At 39.3% G+C, this 13161-nt stretch overlaps 1 protein-coding gene across 1 annotated transcript in view; it reads right to left on the reverse strand.

The window, feature by feature from the left end:
* LOC149199146 (uncharacterized) overlaps positions 1 to 13161 on the reverse strand; it is a 207847-nt gene that overhangs the window by 8547 nt on the left and 186139 nt on the right. The window lies entirely within an intron of this gene.

Raw genomic sequence — 13161 nt, forward strand, 5'->3', positions numbered from 1 at the left:
TTGACAGATTGCAGAAAAAAGGTTTCTACGGTCCCTCTATTTGCTCGCTTTGCAATGAAAATGCTGAGACAGCAGCCCATTTAACTCTGGAATGCATCTTCTCCAAGCAGATTTGGTTCTCCCTTATTTACTCCTTGGATCCCAACTTTCTGCTCCCTTGTTCCACCGCTGATCTTTTCTCTAATTGGGCAAACAAATATCCTGGTCCTCCTCCTAAAAACCTGATAATCAAAACAACATGGGCCATTCTTCCAAAAGTTATTTGCTGGCAGATATGGCTAGAACGCAACAGAAGAATTTTTAGAAATTCTAGACAGCATCACAAGGTCGTAGAAGTCGAGATCAAATGTCAATTAAAGGAATGCCTAACTGATATAAAAGATGATTCTAGCCTCAGCCAATAGGATATCGCTTGGGGTTCACTCCTTGACTTACAATTTCAACCAACAATCAGAATTGTCCCTCCTCTTAAAGATTGGCAAATAAGGAAATCGGAAGCAGACTTTCAAGACTGGCTCAAATCGCATTCAAGGCACTCTCTCTTTTTTGATGGGATAGCTAAGGGCAATCCGGGCAGAGCTGGTGCAGGAGGTGTTGTTGTAAATTCAATTGGGGAAAAAATACACTCCTATGCTTGGGGGCTTGGACACTCAACCAGCATTCAAGCTGAGGCTTTGGCACTCCTGCAAGGCCTCAAGACCCTTAAGGAGCTAAACATAAAGGAAGCAACAGTTATAGGCGACTCCCAGATCATTATAAACGCAATGGTCTCCAATACCCCAGCTTCAGATCTTAAGCTAGCTAGGCTGATATTCAGAATTAAGGGCTTGGAAAACGCTTTTCAGAAGTTGAATTACTATCATGTGTTGAGAACTCATAATAAAGATGCGGACAGTGAAGCCAACAAAGCTGCCCTCCTCTCCGCCGAGGTCAAGATGAAAGACGGAGAAGAATCATGGGAACCCATCCCATAAGCTGTTTATCGTCATGTTTTACTGCTTGATCTTAAATAAATTTGTTTGTATTTCCAAGTGAGGAAAAATTTCGGAAATAGAATCTATAGAATCCCAAGCAAGGAAGAAGACGTCAAGTTTCAGCAACATTCTCACTCTCAACAGTGAGATGCATCAGGATTTAGACATCCTCATTGTAAACAGATTTTTAGCATTCAAGCCAAGATGAATATAATCACTCCATAACCGTTTTTGTCAAAAAATAAAAGAAGGGAAGCACTATCTCCTAGGAAAAGAGACCATTAGTTTATTTTCAACCCCTCATTAAATACAAAGTTGGAGCAAGATGTAATAGTTAAGGTATTATAAATGGTTAAGTTTCTAGCAACAATTCCACATGTTGGTCATTGGGTGTCAACTTAGTGAACTTATAACATAACATGTGCATTCATAAGATATTAAAGAATAAGTTTAATTTCACTAGATATTGATAAATACATTCCAAAATTCTTTTGTTAAATCCCCTTCCCATACATTTTTCTAAAGATTTATACATGCACACTAAATCTCCCCTATTTTACAAGTTATTCTTTTTTATAAACCCCCCATACCAGTAATCCTTTTTATAAACCTCTCATACCTATAATGGGCCAGATTTCACTTGGGTTTCCATGCACCACCTCATTCAAGTCTAGATTGTTAGACATATAATTTGGTGGAAAATGAAATCAACTTTATTAAAGATCACTCACAAAATGATGTACAATGTGTACGTATTAATACAACAAGAAAATTGTTGATTCATTTTCCAAGTTTTCTTGGACTCTAACAACTAATCATCATAATTCCCCCCTTAATCTGAAGGGATGTATCAAAGTCCAAGAATGAGAGTTAAAAATGCAAAAATACACCTCAGCCAAGAGTTGAATGTATCTCAAAAATGGTTTTCAAGGATGACCACAAACCAAGGATGGTGGGTTTTAAGAGAAAGCCACAAAAAATACCCAAAATTTGGGAGAACTCAAGGTCTCAAACACATCTGGAACCTTCACAGTTGTTCTCAGATTAATCACAAATGTCAACTTTGGAACCATCAATGTAGTTCCTCGAACAATTTTGAATATAGCTAGAAGTTGAAGTTTTCTGCTAATGGAAGTGTTCATTCACAAACATCAGCATGCCAAAACAATGCAACAACTTTGTCTAGAACTCTGAATTTGAACTCGAACTCTACACTGTAGCAGCAAAATTATGATATTTATCTCAAGCTCGCTTGAAAAATATTCAAACCTATAGCAGACCATCAATTCCATCAATTTCCCCCTTGTTAGATACAGGGTGAGAATATGAAGTACTCTTCATCACTGCAAGTTTGGTCAATATTGTTGGAAACTAGATCACTACTTAGAGGAGGGGAGAGGGGGTGGGGAGGTGGGGGGGGCTTGAATCAATAGTGAGAGCACATATAAATTGTTTCTCCAAACATTAATCTTTTAATCCATGCACAAATTGAAACACACAACCATATATCAAAGCATCAAAATAAATATGAAACCATAAAATCAATCAACACAATGGACACAAGTATGTTTGGTGGAAAACCCTTCCCCGAGCAAAAAACCACCCTGTTGCTAATCCGCTGCTCAATTCTTTTATTAATTTGTTGAATAAATTTTACATGGATCAGCTCACTACCATGATCCGAAAGACTTGAATTATTTTCACAATATACTAGCACCTATGAGACAGGAAATTATTTCTCTCACATATCTATGAACTAACATCTGTTGAAGGCCACCAAGATCAACTATCCTCACCCAACCACCATTGGACTATCCAACTCCTATTGGATGGAGAAATCTCTCCCTTCTATTGAATTTGCGGAGTCACTTTCTACTCTGAAGCCTCCATGCCTTCGCTTCCTCCATGTAAACCTTGTTTCATATATTTTTAGACTTGACTCCCAATTCGCTCAACATGAGCGCTGCAGCAACATAGTATCTAAGCACAATTAAATGATAAAATTTGTAGCACAAGTTACAATCAAAAACTCCACAAAAGCTGCAAAACAACTCCTCAAAATACTACTCCAATCCACACATCATCTTCTCACGCACTGCACCAATCTGATGGTTGAAACATACTTCATTTCATTGTTGCTAAACTGCAAATTGTTTCAGAAATTCTGCATAATATAACTCACACAGTTTGCACACTCTTCTCACACATACATTCACTCAACACCACAACTAGACAAACAACCATACTAGTAATGAGATTTATCCAATATATGGATGAACTCAAGTGCTTAACTCAATAATTACAGAGAACTACTCAGCTCAACAATCATTTTCATATGCTTGATTTGATCCCAATTCAACTCATTAACTAAATCAACCACTAACTCCACTAGCCTTTTTTATATTTTCAACTTTAATCAACTTCTAGAAGTCCCACGAACTTTTCCAACCATAAACTAAAAAGTTTTGATCAAGGATGTTGCCAAAACACAAAAAAATAGTTGATCGACACGAGGAATGCGGAAAAACTCTCATGAAAACCTTGGTCACTCCCACAACACTGTCTACATGTGTCTGGTAGTCACAGTGGCTCTCATGAGCCTACCTCCATGTGATTGGAGCTCTTCGGTCGCTCTGATGAGCCTGACTCCATGTGACTGAGGCTAAAGATGAAGAAAACCAATGGATCTTCAGTCCAGAACCTATGCCAACTGATGGAACACCTTATTCAGCTCCTTATGATGCCTCCAAACCTCTGTGTCAAGTTTGCAACTCATGAAATTTGATAAGAACAAGTCAATGACATGCAAGACCTATTATGCTTAGTACCAAGACCAACATGTCCAACTTCTCAAGTAACAACCACAACCTCTCTAAACATCTCCAATACCTGTAGCAGCATCTCCAAGCTCCTGTAGCAGCAGCATCATGTCATCAATTGTCTCTAACACTGATAGAGGCACCTCCAACACAAGAAGCCACAACTCAACACATGTAGCAGCATATCTAATGACTCCAATACATCAAGAGACATATGCAACACCTAGAGCAACACTCCAACCACCTGCAACAGCATCATCTCCAACCAACAACAACATGAAAACCTCAAACAAATCATCACATTATGATGCCATCTCTACTCAGCAGCAGAAACATCATGTCACAAGCAAGTTGACATCAATGCCAACTATCAAGACCATCAAGCCAAGCATCCATCACACATGCACATGACAAGCAACATCTCCAACCTGTTGACATCAATGCCAACAAACTCCCCCTCTGGCATTGATTTCAACCTCCATCCAACAAGTGATGATGATATCTATACATTGTCCAACAATTAAGTTGCTCTCTATCCATCCAAATTCTCTCCCCCTTTGACATTAATGGAAAAGGGACATACCAACACTAAATTTAATGCCAATAATGTGTTGGATGAGAGGACTCACCCTGTCATATGCAACATCATGTTGATGCAAGACTAATGTAGACCAAAAATCTTAGCTTCCAATCATGTCTCTGCCAATTTCGTACCATCTTTGTAATGAACATGCTCCCCATAAGCATGTAGTGGAGTTGCAATCATATTATGCATGTTGAAGCAATACATCTGCATGTTGCAATAAGCCTCCTTTCCAAGTGCAAGAGACTACTACTCAAGGACCATGACTCCAACTGACTTGGGACATGATATAAAATACAATATAATTCTTCATGGAGCAAATACATGGTTGTGACAAATACATAGGATTGACATAGAAATCCTCTATAAAGCCTCCTATCACCAACCATGACTCTATGGACCCAAGTTTACATCATGCACCCAATATGTGGTGCTACATCAAAGATATACAAGATGAAACATGACTTGGACTCCCATTGACCCATACATAGCTAATGACAAGACATGCTAGACACCATGGGTCTCTCCATGAGCAATGAGCCTAAAATATGAAACAATGATAGTACATGATTTTTACATCTGCACACAATGGTGCACTTTTCTATACATGCCCAAAATATTAAATAACATGAGTGCATGGAAACAATGAGCAATGATATATTCTTCATACAACAATGCAATGACAATAAAATCCATGGCATATGCATCAAGATAATATCCCCCCATGAGAAACAATATAATTTCCATGTGTGGCAGCAACAAATAGGAGCACTAAGAAAAACATTTGTTAATGCAAGGACACTCAACACCTTGGCCATCACCATCCCAACAATGAATATTCTGCAATAAATCATGATAACCACTAGCATCCACCATGCTCCACGTGTGCATCAACACGAAAATCAACTAATAGAAACATAGGAATATGTCATATAATAACAACAAATATATCATCATCGACCATCAACATAATGCATCATCATTATAAGCAGCACATCAACAAGTAGCAGCAATAAAATATCATGTGCAATCTCTCCATGAGTGCAAAGACCGAGCAGTAACATCCATCATGCCAAAACATCATGAGCAGCAACAAATGCATAACCTCATCATAGGTGAGAAACATATCATCAATGAGGCGTAAGTGAAAAAATGAGTGAGAAACAAAACATGTATACTCGATATATGAGAAGCAATTTATATCATCATCTCTCAACCATGTAAATGCATACTATAGGAAGCAACATATTGTTTTCGTGCAACAACAACATCTTGACTCATACATCTAATACATATCAATAGTATGCATGTAAATATCATGAGCAACAACAATCATCCTTCTCATATCTCATCCATCCAATCAACACATAAGCAGCAACATATGAATCAACATGACTTAACTATATGAATATCCAACACACCATGAGGAACATCATGCTTCATCTAGAAGTGAAAACAAGCAATGAGACACATATATTCTATATGAACCAACTCTAACACATCATCAAATCTCCATGGAAACAAGTATAATAGAGCATGACTATGATATAGCAATGAAAAAACTAGTAGCATCCCAAATTTGCCATGCAACCATACTATCTCATCCAACATGTAATGTGTGGCAGCAACAACAAAAACATTCCTACATCAAAATAATGTCAAAAACACATGCGCAAATAACTCATCCATAGGAAGCACATATGATCCCCTTGAATATGTTACCCTCCATCACACCTTGACCATGTGCATGAGAATAACTATATGGTTTCCATATCAACATTAGCACCAACATGAACCAAAACATATAGTTGCTCTAAAACCTATCAACAGATGTACATCGTTGCTCCAACTAAAAACAAATTGGAATAGTAATAGAGAAAAAAGCTAGAAATAATACTTCAAACCTCAAGGACTCCCCCTGAACACACGCATCTCTAAAATTGCAGATTTTCCTTCAAGTACTTAACCATATGGCTGCACAATTAAAGATTTGCATGCAACTCATTATCCAACCATATGCTCCCCCTAAGACCAAGTAGGCCTCGGTTTTTGGTGGAAGTTCCTTGCTACTCTTTTCTCCTCCAAACTTTCATCTGCTCCTCTTTCTTCTTCTTATGTACTTTTCCATGCATAATCTCTTATTTTTTATTGTATCTCCTAAAACACATGGGCAGCTTTCAATCCTTGACCTTATGCCCAACATTGTCGTGCATGAAGCATATTATGTGACCAAGTAAATGAGGAATAGTTTGATGTCTTCTATTAATATGATTTCTACTCCTTGCATGTGCCCTAAAATCAATAGCCCTATGGCCGAAATCATTGCATGAGAAACAATAACCATAAAATGGACTATTATACCTTAATGATGGAGATCTTCTTTGCATGCATATTTGATGTGGATTCTCTTGTGGTTTCTCCTTTTAATGAGAGAGTTTGGTATCCTTATTACCGCACATTACTTCTATGTGTCCACGAACTCCACAATTATAACACTTTCAAATTCTATTCTTCTTCTTGGACTTCTTTGCTTGTTATGTTGTTTCTTGCTTGGCTCATGGATCTCATTACTTTTGTTGCAACTAGGTGCTCCAACAATTTTTTATTTGCTTGTAGATGTTAGCACTAGTTTTAAAACTCTCTAATTCTTGCCTTGCAGAAATTTATTTAGCCTTCAATTTATGGCATTTATCCTCCAACTCCTTGTTTTTAGCCATGAGCCTTTGAATCTCTACTTCTAGTGCCACCATCTTGGACTCCTCATCATTTTTTCCACTAATATCTTCTCGTTTTTCCTCAATATTGATGCTCGATCTATCACTACAATCACTAGTTTCATCATCTTCTTGTGACGAGGATTGATTTGTTACTGCAATAAAATTAGAATCCTTTGCATTTTTCTCCAATTCTAAAAATGCAATTTTCCTCAAAGATACAAGTTTTTCAACCTATCCAATGTTGATTTTTGTAGCTTGGGAGGTACTCCAAGCCTTGAGGATTGAGCGTTTGGAGGAAGGAGCTCCACAAGTAGCCTTGTGGGCTTGAAACCTAAGCTTGGGATTTTTCACCCATCGTGATTTCGGCTAAAACCATGTGCACATTTCGTCATGTGATGGATGAGGATGATATCTCTTGTTGAGATGACTTTGACACAATGAAGATCATCTGATTCCAAGTTGTAGAAATGGAGTTATGAATTTTTTAAGTCTAGAAGTGGATTTTGCACATGTATGGTCAATTCGGTTTGATGATAATGAGCCACATGCCAAGTGTACAAGCCCTATGTTGGACGTTAGAAGAAGCTCCTCTATTGTGTATAAATAGGAGGTGATTCTGATCATTTGAGACACATCAATTTTGTGCAACACAAGGACAGAAAGCATCTTGTAAAGGAGGAGATAAATAATTATGTGGAGGCCGCAAGACAGAGGCTACCTCAACGAAGGAGAGGGGACGTTAAGGTCACCCTTGTGACTCTTTTTTGGAGAGCAAAGTCACCTTGTTACAGGATGGGAAGGAAAGGAACTCATATTTTCTCCTTAGGTAATGTTTGAGGAGGCAACAAGGTCTATGTGAAGGCCGCACTCATAGAAGGTTGTCCTGGGAAAGAAAACCAAGAAGAATCCTCCCTGAAATAGGTTGAGTAAGGGATCTTTTTGTGATGATTAAACAACGGACCTGTAGATGTTTTTTTAGTGTTAAATAGCCATATACATGGAGTTGTAGGTGCCTCCTAAAACAACGAGGTCACTTACCTTGTAAAGAAAAGGAGGTTGCATAATTTAAGGTGGGTTTTAGCATGATCGTTGGGTTGTTGTAGACTATAGGAGTTTCCCTAACTAGTGAATAGAAATCTGCCCATGAATAGAAGTACAAAGGTATGTGTTTTCTCCATTAGTGACTTATGTTGGATTTGTGATTTTGGATCAGTTTGGATGGGATTTGCTTACAACTTATAGTAGCCAAAGCTGATGGGAAAGCTTGGTAGTTAGATTCCCTAACCAATGGTATTTTTTATACTGATTATTCATTGATGTACTAGACACTTGAAGAAGTATGTTAGCAACCCTGTGGAGGGGTTTCCTAGGTGTTGGTTTCCCTAACTAGGAGCAGATACTACAATGTGAATTGGTAACTCGTGGTCTGTTGTTGGGAAAAGTATCCAATTCGGAATGCCCCTATCCCACTCTAAGGTGTGATAGTGCCTTAGCAACAAACAAGGAAAACTATCTGAGTATTCTTCTTTATGAAATGTAAATGGAGAAGAAGGATGTAACTAACCGATGTCTTCCGCTAGTTTGTCGATCCAATCGCTCTCTCCTTTGTTTGTTTCCCGCTGCTTGCTCCTTCACTGGTCCAGCTTCACTAAGTTCTTGCAAGATCACGAGAGAGGAAAACTACACAAAAGACATGGATTTACATTCATAACTAGTTTAGGATCAGATATAAACTAAATATGCAAATATAACAAAGCATCATTGACATACAAGCATATAGGAGAAACTCAAATAGCTTTATTGATATGATAACAAAGTCCAAGAGGAGATACAACCAAGTGAGTCCCGATCTAGCATCTACCTCCCAGCAAAGGAATCCCTTCCTCTCCTCCAACAAAGCATAAATCACCCAATGTACTAATCTCAATCTCAAACCAACAGAAATTCTCTGCAAAGTACAAAATTCCAGCCTCCTGAACCTCTGGGTGAGAGATCCATATATAGATGTAAGCAGAGAGGATGAGTCAGCTTATGTTTTGACTTGTGGCTTCTCTCTGTCAGTTCTTGCTTCCACTTGGAGGTTGAGAGCCTCTTACTCATCACTAGTCGAATTCATTGAGGCAAGTGTCATTGGAGAAGATTCTGGAAGCTTCCAGGGTCTTTCCACCTCGTTGAATGAGCTTGCCATTTGTCATTTCACGCTCAGCGCACCCTGGTAGTGCATCCACCAGCATTGCAACGCACCTAGCCAGTGTAGCTTCTGCATTTCAAAGCAAACAGCTAGTGGAGCCTCTGAATTGATCTTGACTTGACTAGTTTTGGGCAGTTTCTGGTGGAGAACTTCTGGGAGAAGCTGTCGTTTGTTGACCTTGTTTCTTTAGGAGCTAGAACAACATCTTTAGGGACTTAGGATCCCTTGGTTTATGGACATTTCATGCTTATAGCTGTAAGGCACAAAAATGTCTATAACAGTTACCCCCTAAAGTATGAGGCCGTTTATCGGGTGAAATGCTTTATTAGGAGGATCCGAAGTTCTTTCAATGCTGGGAGGAGACCTGTAATAAGATACAATACAATACATTATTTTTCATACTTCTTTCATGATCTAGCTGAGGCGGGCATTCCCATGCTCAGCTTTATAAATTCATTTTTCTGTACATAGAACAGACAATTGTCTGATGGTAGACTGATGATCTTGATGAAATCACCATCCTTTTGGTAGGATGATTATCTGTGCTGTAATGTTGTACATGTCAATGTATTTATTTTTCCTGAATATATATCGCAGCCCGGATGGATGAAACTAGATCCGGGGTCTTCAATCTCGTCCGATCTTCACTCTAAGTACAGTCGATCCATGTGAGAAATGTTCTGAAGTCGAACATGGAAAGACATCGCTTGATTACCAGTCAATGATGTAAACTATTAACAAGCGCGAGAGGAATCACCGATAATGATAATGACCCTCAAGGTACTGCAGTACAATTCACGTGGTGTGAATAAAGGACTTGGCATCAAACACCACGCAAAATATTTCGGTCGAAGGTCATTGATGTATACCCGTCGCCGGAAGTGAGAAACTTGCCATTAAGGCATGCAAGCTTCAAAGTACTGAAGGGGGTGTTCCTAGATCAACTTCTTGGATAATGAGCTGATGTTGACAAGAAGCGATCCGTCAAAGGAGGGCCTTAATGTATCCCACATCAGTGACATGGAACGGAGCAAATGATTTTGATGGAGGTGAAAACGATCTGATGATATATGGTTCAGGGTGGCGGTCATGAAAGGATGAAGGATAATGTATGGTAGTGGATGGGACACGGTTGACTTCTCTGGATGACTTCTCTTGAACATATCGGTGACACTTGTGTGATGGATCGGTAGCATTTACCCCAAAGGTGGATGGTATGGCGAGACCATGGTGATGTGACCGGTGAATGAAACAACCCAACCCGACTCAGGCACAGAGTGGAAGTGTCATGTTCAAGAGCGACTTGCTACCAATAAAAGTTCTTTGAGTTTCTTCCCAATTTTTCCCCAATCATTGCTGACCAGTACCTCTTTATTTTTGTCAAGCTTGAGGAGGATAACATATGCTTGTTCTATAATTTGCCCTTCGGTCAAACCCATCGCTATGTTTTAACGAGCCTAGCGATAGTGAAACTCGTTCTCGTCTAAAGACAAGTTTGTCACTATTAATGTTTTTTAACGAGTCTAAGGACAAAGATAACTCGGTCCTTTTCATTTTTAGGAAGTCTGAAAAGGTATGTAAAGATAACTCCAAAGTTCCTTTTTCGTCATCTAATCCCTCAAGTCCGAAAAAGTATAAAACAATACAGAAGGGATGAATTTTCGATAGTTTTAACGAGCCGAACAAAACAAGCGCTCGATCTTTTTGTGCAATAATCCCTCGGGTCCAAAAAGATTAAAATCTAGAGGAGGGATAGCACTTCCGGTCGCTTTAACGAGCTGGAAGGCCAAAACTCGGCAATCTTTTCATATTTTACGAGTCAGATGAAAAGAGCTTAAAGAAGACTCGTCTTTTTGAGGAACGAGTGATAAAATGGGTAGCAGCTGATTCCAGGTAAGGGTTGGAATTTTCCAATCACGGCAGTGTCACAAGGATGGCTAGTGAAATCACTCTTTGCAGCTGTTCCTCAAAATGGGTAAACAATCAAATGGAGGTGAATGATTGGCCAATGGAAAAGTGGAGGTGACGGTGCAAACACGACCAAGGCTTTAATGGCTGATAATGTTACATTCACGGTGGTTATTTACCGGAGGATAGTTCATTTTTTAACGAGCTTAAACGCGGATTGAAACACTTGCTCGGTCTTATGTTTATTTTTTAACGAGCATGAACTATGTGTTAAAACTGCTCGATCTTATGTTTATTTTTTAACGAGCATGAACTATGTGCTAAAACTGCTCGATGATAAGTTTGCATGCCCCCAGCATAATAACACAAATCAACTGTCGGGGAGGAAAGTTTGTTGGTCGACGACTGTAATTCCTCCTTGAAAGGGAAATGCAATCTTCCTGAAGTAGGTCAACACAACTGCGGCCATGGCATATATCCAGGGCCTTCCCAGTAGGATGTTGTAATCGAGGTTTCCATCAATTACTTTAACATCAATTCCTACTGTTTTGTCCCCTAGTTCAACTTGCAAGTTACTTAAAATCCCGTATGGACTGTATGATCGTCCATCAAATGCTTTTAACGTCGTTGACGATCTCGACAAGGGTGGTGAGCCTAAATTTTTCCAGCAACTCATCGACATAATACACGTAGATGCCCCCTCATCAATAATTGTCCGATGAACAGTTTTGTTGAGGGCTTTTACTTGAATAAGGAAAGCTAGTTGAGCTGGCAACTGAGGATCGTACCCTTTGTGGTCAAAGGATACAAGATTGGAACCCATTGGGCCAATCCCACCTATTGCTGATAATAAAGCTTGCTCTTGGGAGGGGAAATTTTGCGGTACCTCAAGTGTCGACATAGCGGACGACGATTGGGCCAAGTCCTCTATTATATTATAATTCTGTGCTATTTTAGCGCGAGGATTAAACGTCGACTTGTGTACTACTCCCTTTGGCGGTTTTATCGTTAATTCAGGTATGATTGGTGGCGTTACAACTTCTGTCGAAGTTGTTGTCGAACTACTTGGTTGATCTTTATCCTTGTTGTTCGACAGCTGCGGATTCCCGTAATCTTTGTTCCTTGTCGAAATCAAAGCATCATTTTGTTGTTTCGAAATCGACAACATTAGCACTTGAGACGGGGAAGCATTTCCACTTTCAACCAGATTTGTTCCTGGATTTGGAAACGGATCAGTTAACACTGCTGGGGTTTTTGAACTCTTAAAGAATTTTTTAAGCTCAGCTCTGTGTGGACAATCTAAAGTCCGATGATCCTCATCGCATATCATGCATGGATATTTTTGTTTCCTATCGACGCTACTTCCGCCCAATCAACTGGAGGTGAAAACGATCTGATGATATATGGTTCAGGGTGGCGGTCATGAAAGGATGAAGGATAATGTATGGTAGTGGATGGGACACAGTTGACTTCTCTGGATGACTTCTCTTGAACATATCGGCGACACTTGTGTGATGGATCGGTAGCATTTACCCCAAAGGTGGATGGTATGGCGAGACCATGGTGATGTGGCCGGTGAATGAAACAACCCAACCCGACTTAGGCACAGAGTGGAAGTGTCATGTTCAAGAGCGACTTGCTACCAATAAAAGTTCTTTGAGTTTCTTCCCAATTTTTCCCCAGTCATTGCTGACCAGTACCTCTTTATTTTTGTCAAGCTTGAGGAGGATAACATATGCTTGTTCTATAATTTTCCCTTCGGGCAAACCCATCGCTATGTTTTAACGAGCCTAGCGATAGTGAAACTCGTTCTCGTCTAAAGACAAGTTTGTCGCTATTAATGTTTTTTAACGAGTCTAACGACAAAGATAAATCGGTCATTTTCATTTTTAGGAAGTCTGAAAAGGTACGTAAAGATAACTCCAAAGTTCCTTTTTCGTCATCTAATCCCTCAAGTCCAAAAAAGTAT

This window comes from Pinus tabuliformis, chromosome 2_1 (assembly GCF_031772625.1).
Source record: "Pinus tabuliformis cultivar Carrire ecotype Pingquan chromosome 2_1, CPIR1, whole genome shotgun sequence".
NCBI lineage: Eukaryota > Viridiplantae > Streptophyta > Pinopsida > Pinales > Pinaceae > Pinus > Pinus tabuliformis.